The following is a 9,523-nucleotide window of genomic DNA, read 5'->3' as shown; positions in this document are numbered from 1 at the left end:
GACCCCAGGCAGGAGGGCAGATGGAGTTCTGTGTCCATCCACCTGCAGCTCAGCCTCCCTTGCAGGGCCACATGTCCTGGCCATGCCTGGCCACACCTGGCTGCTCTGGGAGGCTTCCACCTCCCTGGAAAGCCTTGGGGTAGCTGGGATCCCTCTGGATGTCACAGGGAGGGAATTTCTCCTGTGATCATTACACTTGGCTTTGCAGGAGAATGTCAGCATCCTGCACAGCTCTGCATGAAGGGTGGGAAGTGTCCCCAGGGGATGCTGAGGAGGGAGAACTGCAGAATACACCCATGAAAATCGTGGCACTGAAAGTGCCCTTTCCCCCCTGCAGCTGGAAGCTGATGGCAGTGAGGGATGTGAGTGTGAGGGGCTGGACTGGGGTGGGTCACAAGGCACAGCAGGAAGGTTCCCAGGAGCCCAGCACAAGGAGGATCCCGTGCTCTGAGCGTGTCCCCAGCTGGAGAATCACCTGCTGTGGCAGTGCCTTGTCAGTTGTCACTGATCTCCCTGGGGACAGTGACACGGTGCCAGCTCCTGCTCAACTTTGTGTCCACCAGGACCCCCAGGACCTGCTCTGTACATCCTACTCAACAAGGAAAGAGGAATAACAGCGAGAAAGAGATTGGCCAAGAGCACAGATCCTTCTCTGAGAATAAATGGGATTTTGGGGGCTCTTCAGAGTGGTGTCAGGGGAGAACTCTGGATTTGTCCAGTGCTGCTGCAAGGGCAGCTTTGGAACCATGGAATCAGAGACTGGGCTGGGCTGGAAAGGACCTGAAATCCCATCCCATCCCACCCCAGCCATGGCAGGAACACCTCCCACTGTCCCAGGGTGATCCAAACCCATCCAGCCTGGCCTTGGGCACTGCCAGGGATCCAGGGGCAGCCCCAGCTGCTCTGGGCACCCTGTGCCAGGGCCTGCCCACCCTGCCAGGGAACAATCCCTGCCCAAAATCCCATCCAGCCCTGCCCCTTTTCCTGTCATTCCAACCCCTTCAGGTCTTAGAAGGGGCTTTTGGCTTTCCCCAAGCCCTCCCTTCTCCAGGCTGAGCAATCCCAACTCTCACTCTTTTCCTGGAAGAGGTTCTCCATCCCTCTGATCATCTCCATGACCTTCTCTGGGCTTGTTCCAGCAGCTCCGTGTCCTTCCTGCGCTGGGACCCAGAGCTGGACACAGCACTCCAGGAACTGCGAGGGACAGGAACAGCTTTCAGCAATTCCAGAGGAGGGACAGAAGCACAAAGAGAGCAAATGAACTTGGATCAGCTTTTCCTATTTGGACTCATTTGTTAGTGAAGTATCCGAAATGCTGGAAGCTGGAAAGCTTCAACGAGCAGAAGCTGCTGCCAAGGCTTATGTTTCCCTGAAATGTTTGACCTTTGGCTCCACAAGTCACAGAATTACATAAGATCCCTCATTTTTGCTAAATAAAAATATTTTCATAATGGAGAAAGAGCCTTTCACAGAAAAATAAAACACAAGCAAGGACCTGTAAACACATAAATAGAGAAGGGAAGAAAACACCAGGGTCTGTTCCCTGAAGAGACAAGACCCTGTTAAAGCCAAATTTGTGATCTGGGTGAATGTGTCATGGGTTTCAACCACGTCACAGCTGGCACAGTGGACACCAGCAGCCCTGGGAGCTCCACACTTTAATCTGGAAATTCAGTTTATGAAACAAACAAATTTTTGCTCATTTTGTTCTCTTTTTTGTATCTTCCAAAGTGTCCAAGGCCAGGGCTCGAAGCATCCTGGTCTAGGGGAAGGTGTCCCTACCCAAGGCACTGGATGAGCTCTAAAGTCCCTTCCAACCCAAACCAGTCTGTGATTCTATGATTTTATAATCCCTGCATTAAATAAAATCCCAGAATGCCTGGGGGGGGATATTCTATACCCTCCCTTCTTTATTAGAAACGAGAACAAGCCAAATAAATTATACCTGCAGCTAAAAAAATGATTCCAACTAATTGTAGAATGTCATCTTTTTTTTTTTCCCCTCTCAAAAAAATCAGGTCACCAGCAAATGACAGCTCCAATTTTTCTCTTTGCAGTCACATCCCCAGCAGCTCTGGGGGGGATGAAGGACCCACCTAACCCAGCCCAGCTCCTGGGGCTTCCCTGCCAGCATCCCCATCCCCAGGCTGCTGGGGAGGCAGGAGAGGAGGAAAAGGGAATTTCATCAAAAGGTGGAACATTTCTGCCCTGGAAAGGCCCCAGGTATGACCCAAATGAGGGGCTGAGGGTGATGAGCCCAGCATTTGGATCTTGTGGGTTATAGCTCAGGAAATGACAGCTGGGATTTGCCTCCTTCAAAGCTGACATAAAATCAACATCCAAAGCAGAATTTCATCACAGCCCACCACTAATTAATTTTCAGTGGGGCTAACGAGCCCTCCAGCAGCCACAGCTGCAGGAGAAATAAAAAGCTGCACAAACAGGTCCATTTTGCCAACTAAAGATATTTCTGCAGCTCCAGCCCTGGCCTGGGTCCCACAGCCTGCAGGGAAAGCCAAAGTGAAGCTCTCCACATCTTCCTCGTGTCTGTGTGCTACATCCAGCTGGAAAAAAATGGGATTTCTCCTTTGCTATTTTCCTTTTATTTAGAGAAGTGCAGATCAGGATGGGGGATTAGAGTTGGAGTTAATCTTGGTTAGGATAACGATGAGTTTAGGACTGAGCTTTAATTAGAAATGGGTTACTTTGGAGGCTAAAATATACAATTAGATTTTTCTTTGTGTCTGTGGGTTTAGATAAGTTTTAGGGTTATATCTATGGGGATGATTAAACTCAAGGACTTAAATTTTAAATTTCAAGAGATAATTGCCTTTGGGCTGGAATTAAATTTGAAATAATTTGAAGGATTAGGCTGGTATTAAGGTTAGATATGATTAACCATTGCATTATAGTAGATTACTGTAAAATAGAATCTCAGGCTGATTTAGAAGTTCAGTTTGAATCTAATTATAATTAGGGCTATCATTTGGCATAGACACTGTGGTTCCTGATCAGGGGAGAGATGAGAATTTGCATCAGGGGCTCTCTGCAGCTGCTTTGCTCTTGGTGCCCCTGATCTGGGGGGGAGGCAGCAGAAATTCCTGTGACCCAGGAAGCACCAAGATGCCACCAAGAGCAGCTTGAGGCTGTGCTGGCTGCAAGACTGCTTTGTTTGCAACCCCTATTTCTGTTTTATGAGCACAGGAGGGATAAACAGAGCATGGATTTGTTTGTAGCACGTTGACACTTTCCCATGTTTCCAGCCATTCAAAGCAAGGCAGGGGAAAGATCTGATCATTTAAATCTATTTTCCATTCTCTGCCTTTATGAATAAGACCAAAGATTGTTTTTAGAAATAACTCTCTTCCATATATAAATCCAACTTTTCTGTGTTAAAAAAAAAAACCCCTCTTGATCTTTAGTCAGTGCTGTTTTATTCAGCTGCAGTAAAAGCAGGGAAGAGAAGCCTCAGTCGGCTGTTTATTACCAGGGATGTTATTTTTTGTACTTTACAGGATGCATTTGCTGTCAGAATTTGTAAAATATTAATCAAACAAACAGCAAACAGTACAGAAACTACAACTTGAAATGAAGGCGATTTCACAGCAACACTAAATCCATAATGGCACATTCCCCATCTTTCTTCTGTCAGCTATGCCACCTAAATGCTTCATTTACAGGAGCTTTGCTTTTGTTTTGGTATTCCTTGACATTTTATTGTCTCAGTTTCATTGAAATGAGAACAAAGCAGAGAAACTCTCTGTGAATAACAATGTTAAGAAGCAATTAGCCAGTAGAAATCAAAATACACGACGCTGCCATTAGAGTGACAACAAGAGCTTCAGTGGGGGCTGTTCAAACCCTGCATTCCAGGTTTATCCCACATCTGGGATTCCTGGAGGGAATTGTTCCTGTTCCCATCTCCTCCCAGACTGCCCATCCCAGGACATGGCCAGGGAAGGCTGCTGGGTGCTTTCAGCAGGATCAGAGCTCTCACTCACCCTGGGGGACCCCAGCTGGGAAATTGGCTCCTCCTTGGGAGGGTTGGATCCTTCTCTCTTGTTCTGGATGCACCACTGAGCCCAGGATCAACCCTGGGAGCTGCAATCTCCCAACAGAAGGGTTTTGCAACCCTTGTTCCCATGGCCAAGATTCCAAAGTTTTCCACCCAGATGTTTTTGCTGTTAAATATTTTATACATTTTGATTTTTTTTCTGTGGGAAATTTTTTTCTGTCATAGAAAATCCCATCCACCATTCTGATTCTGGGGGAGGATTTCCAAACCTCTGCTGAGTCCTGAAGGTACCTCTGCATTATATTGAATTTTGGGAATATTTGTTATGTTTCTGCTTCTGCAAGGGTTTCCTGTCTTTAGCATGCAAAGGAACACTTCTTCATTAAGATTTTCAAGATCTCCATGAATTCTCCCTCTGATATTTGCTAAAAGAGCCTCAACAACTGCTGCATTTTACATTTTTCAGAGGGAAATAGATTGGGATTGATGTCACAGGCCATATTTGGGCTGCATTAAAAGCTGGAGCTTGTCTGACAGATGCTTTTTATAGATTAAAAATATTTATGCTCTAAGGATGTATTTACATGGTCTTCAGGAAATTTTGGCAGACCATTGTACCAACACAATGGCTGCATTTTTTCTTTCTAATTCAGAGCAATTTTACTCAGCTGGAGCTGCTGCCCTGGCTCCTGTTCATTTGTGGGTCTTGATCTTGCACAGAATAGCTGCACCTCATCAGATGCTCCACTTTGTATGGCAGGATCAGCTCCTCAGCCCAAAAACATCCAAATTTCCCTTGCTTTAGGCACTCAAGTGTAGAACTCAGGTGCTCCTATGGGACTATCCCTGTGTTGGGATTTTCAGCATCCCCAGTCTCAAAAATCCACTAGGAACCCAATTTCTTGGTTCCTTGCTCTGATTTCTGCCTCAGCATCTCCTGAAGGTTCAGAGGGATGGAGGAGGCAGGAGAAATCACCCCCAGGGTTTATTCTTTGTCTTTCCTCCAGCTCTCCAGTGAATTGTATCAAAGCTATTTTGACATTAGAAAATGTCCAATATCAGTAAAATTCACAAGCAGCTGCACTTTTCTTTACCAGATTTGACCAGTGATGCTGAGGATTTACCCCAAAAATCTGCTGGGTTGACCAAAAACACCAATGTGAAAGTTCCTCTCCAGTCCCCCAGGAAACTGCCAGGGGCACCAAGGCTGTGCTGGGCTTTGTTTCCTTCTCAGCTCCTGCTTTTACAGACATTTATATATATTTATACATATATATTCCTTTGTGTTCACATTTATATTTTTATATAAATAGATAAATATATTTATTTGTGTGTAAAAGAGGATAAGGCAGCAGCAGAGCAGTGACATGGATGGGGATGGGATGGACCAGAAACTTCTGGTAAGGAATGGATGAAAAGCAGAAAAATCCCAGAAATGGTGGGAAAGGCAGGAAATGGGTTGGGTAAAATTGAGCCAAGTAGAAAACCAAGGTGGGCAGAGCTGAGCCTGCCCTAAACCCCTTTAGGAGGAGCTTCACTCCTGCCTGAATGATCTAAAGGGTCTTTTCCAGCTGAGCCTTTGAGGCTCCACAAAACCGCTGGAGTCACTTGACGTAATCTGTTGGAACGAGAGACATTCCAGAAATAGTTTTCCAACAGAAAAAATACTGAGTTAATGCAACTTTTTCTTAACTCAGTGATGCAGCCGGGGGAGAATTTTCAGAGCAGCCCCAGGGGGAGCATCATTAACATCAGGCTGCTTTGTTGTCACACAAAGTTTTTCCTGGTTCTATTTCTGTTCTTTACTCCAAGTGGAATCCATTCCTGAGGGGGGGAAAGGCAAGACTGTGTTTATTTTATGTGAAAAGCAATATTTTTTTACTTTACAAAAACAGCCCACTGGAACAGGACAGGGTCATTTCTGACATTTTTTCTTGGTAGTGTTTAACATTTGATCCAGTGCCTTCACAGGAGATGTGCAGGACCGAGGCAGAGTGACACAGTGAGGAGGATTTTACCCTGTGGCCCTGATCCTGGTGTCAATTCCTGCCACAGAGTTCAGATCCAGAGTGAAAAGCCATCGTTTTTCACCTCCCCAGGACCACAAGGGAATCCCCAGCCCTGTTTCCTTTCTCCAAGCCCCTCTGTTTTCTGAGCACTCACACATCACTACCCAGCATCTCTTTGGGGAGGAAACCTGCTTTTTATACAGTCAGATGACATTTTTTACACAAATTTGAGGGTTTCTCTGCCCTTCTGGTCCAACAAAGACTTGTGCAGAGTTCAGTGTGGTTGAAAATAACCTGGAGATAGGGGAATGGGCTCTTTGGCTCTGTTTGGCTTCTCATCCCAGGAGAGCTGTGCCCAAACTCTGTGTCCTCTATTCTCCCCGCCTCTCCTCTAACAGATTTTCTTCTCACCAGTCTCAGAGGGCTCCTGGAAATTTTTAGAGGACACTTTTCCCCAGGCTTCTCCAAAGGGGAAGCAGGCCACTCCCGAAATAGAGGTGACCCGGGTGGGAAATCAGTGTGGGGCTCCTGGTGTTCCCAAACAGGAGACAAGGGCTGGCATTTGTCCAGCACAGGATCAGAAAGGCACTGGCCACTTGTGAGGACTCATGGATAAAAATGCCACGAGCAGGAAAATCCAGAGTGAGCCTTCACTGCTGTAACCTTGCAGTGTCCCTGCAGACCTGCCACAGGTCCTGCTGCTCGTTCCTCATGTGGGCACCTGGCCCAGGAAGGCAAGAGAAAGCAGAAAACCTAAGGGTGTCTCTTAGAGACAACATTCTTACCCCAAAACATTCTGCTGATAGTTTGCAATTTTCATACTCCCCAAAAAAAAAACCTGAATGGGGACCCTAAACCTGAGTGTTGTCTTCACAATAAATCCAAACCCAGCACTGAACAGGCTGCCTTGTCTTGCCTTCAAAACATTTATTCCTCTGCAGACATGGTTGCATTTCATGCCTGGCTGCAGCAGTGATAATGTGGCTCTGTTTGTAGCCATCAGCACAGCTGGACTCCCACTCCTTTGGACTGTAAATATCTGTTAAAAGGAACATCTGCCACATGGAAATCCAAACAGCAGCAGGAGGGGAAGCTTGGCAGACTGGTGGGGCTGTGAGGAAAATATAGGGAGCCAAAGAAATTTAATGAATGAAGAAATTTAATGGAAAGGTGAATGGTCAAGATGGGTTAAGGATGGGCACTTTCAAAGGGTGGAGATGCCACCTCTAGAAAGTCAGGTAGAATTAGAGCAGATGAAATATTTTAATTGGGGAGGGAAGGAAGCTGTGACCTTGTTGTCATTCCTGACACTTGGTGGGATGATTCCTGGGGCTGGACTGGGGTCACTGATGCAAATCCTCTAAGGCTGGGTTGGATGGAGGCTCTGAGCAAACTGATCCTGCTCAAGATGTCCCTGCTCACTGCAGGGGGGTTGGACTTGATGGTCTTTAAATTCCAACCCAAACCTTTCTGTGATTCACCAAGATTTTGACATTTCCTTTCCAACCATGTAGGGGGAATGAATTTCTATTTGTTCTCCCTCATAAGTTTATTTGCCAAGAAATTATCTCATGTATTGATTGAATTCCTGACTCTGACACAGGAGATTACCAAATCCCCAGCTTTCTGCACCTGTCATTTCCTCTGGGAAGAAGTTTGTTTAATGTATGGGTCAGCACCTTGCTCCAGGCCTGACCCACAGACAGCACCTTCTTTGGAAATGTCTGGGAATCAGGGAACAAACAGTTTGGAGAATGCCTGGCCTGGATGGGGGCAGGCAGTGTCACAAATGGGAATCTGTGGATCAGCACTTTCACTTTCTGTAAACACTTGAATTTAGGGAAACTCAGAGTAAATATTTGCTTTAACTTTCCACCGGTCAATATTTACTTATTCTGTCAATAAAACCTGATGTTCAGTGGAGCAGAAGCCTGCACTTGTTGGATTGAGGGATTCTCCTCCCAAACAGGTGTCAAACAGCACAACAGCCATGCAGCAACATCTGGGCTGCCCTCAACATCTGGGCTGCCCTCAACATCTGGGCTGGCAAAGCAGGGGAGACTCTCCAGAAAACACAGAGCTCTTCAAACACAGGTGAGCAAAACTCCAGCTCCTCTGTCACTGCTGGAACACAAATTGTGCCATGGGGAATGTTCCTCTGGAGCTCCCCATGAGAAAGGTGATGTGTCCTTCACCCCCTTGGAGGACATCACCAGGAGCACACTCTGGCTCAGGGGATGTCCCCTGTGCCTTGTGCTGCCCATGGTGTGATCTGATGGTTTCACCTCCTTTTTTCACGCCAGGGACAGCCCAAAGAGCCCAAAGCCCCAGGACATGGTCCGGTGCTGAGGCCGCTCCCAGCGCCGGCGCCTCCGTCCTGCCCCGCATCCCTCCGGGGTGAGATCGCGGTGCTGAGGGACAGGGAGCCGCAGGAAAACTGTCCAGGGGATGTTCTGCTGTGTGCAGGCAGAGCACGGAGCAGATCCTGCTGGCGATCAGCGGTTTTAATGAGCAGCAGCGTTAATTGCGCTTCCCCCTTGCAGCCCTGCCTCACTGCCCCTGTCCACAGGGGTCAGAGCCAGCATCACCTCCCCTGAAGGGACACTGGGACATGTCCCACATCTCGGGCACCCTCCCAGGGGCTCAGGCTGATCATTCCTCCCGGGTTTTACAGAGCTCGGGGCTCTCTCTGCCATCCTGGCCATGTGTGTGATGGGGATGGCTCAGAACTGCTCAGGCACAGCTCTGAGGCTGAGGGACCGCAGGAAGCAGATGGATTTTACTGACAAATGGAAGCTCACTGAGTTTACGTTTAATTAACTTTTAATTGGCAAATTTGGGGCTCACGCGTTTTTAGTATAATTAGCTGCTTAAATTAGCTGTTAACAGAGGTTTAAATTTAGAAGCAGGCTTTTTATATGCCGAGTCTGGGTTTGTACTGTATCCATGCTGTGATTCCTCTCCAGCCAAATCCTTTAACTCCAGAACACCAAAGGATGAGGAGGTTTGGAAGCCGCTACAGGAACTTGGAACAGGAAAAATGAGATGCACAATTCCACAAGGATTATCCCCAGTGCTTCTTTCTGCACAGGGTTTCCTTTCACTCAGCACCATCAGATGGATCAAAACAGGATCAGAAAATAAAGGATCATATGAGAGAGGAGAGGGGATGGATTGGGTCAAGGAGTTCCCAGCAGCGGGGTGAATAAAAGGATTTAAACAAGTCCCAAAAAAGGAGAGAATATTTTGATTTTTGCATTTAAAAACAGGAGAAAACTCAGCAAAAATATCAAGGAGGTGGCAAATACAGCCATGATTTGTTCCTTTTTTTCAAGGCTGCATCTGTTTTCTATTTTAGGAATAAATTCACTAGCAGGGTGGGCAGATCTATATTTTCCTTAATCCTCCAGATTAAGGGCAGCAGAGAGGGCAGAGCAGCCCAGCCAAAAGCGAGGGCTAAAATCTGCTCAATCCAAGGGTGGAAAATACAAATCTGCTC

At 46.9% G+C, this 9,523-nt stretch overlaps 1 long non-coding RNA gene across 1 annotated transcript; it reads left to right on the top strand.

Annotated features, from left to right (window-relative positions):
- The first annotated feature begins 7,968 nt into the window (after nt 1–7,968).
- LOC107211967 lies at nt 7,969–9,258 on the top strand. Its single transcript, XR_001524351.2, has 2 exons — nt 7,969–8,118; nt 8,991–9,258. It is a non-coding gene; the product is annotated as an uncharacterized LOC107211967 (long non-coding RNA).
- The last annotated feature ends 265 nt before the right edge of the window (nt 9,259–9,523 follow it).

The sequence above is a fragment of the Parus major genome, chromosome 17 (assembly GCF_001522545.3).
Source record: "Parus major isolate Abel chromosome 17, Parus_major1.1, whole genome shotgun sequence".
Classification (NCBI taxonomy): Eukaryota; Metazoa; Chordata; class Aves; order Passeriformes; family Paridae; genus Parus; species Parus major.
Note: the sequence above shows the minus strand (reverse complement) of the source record. Positions and strands in the feature narration are given on the sequence as shown.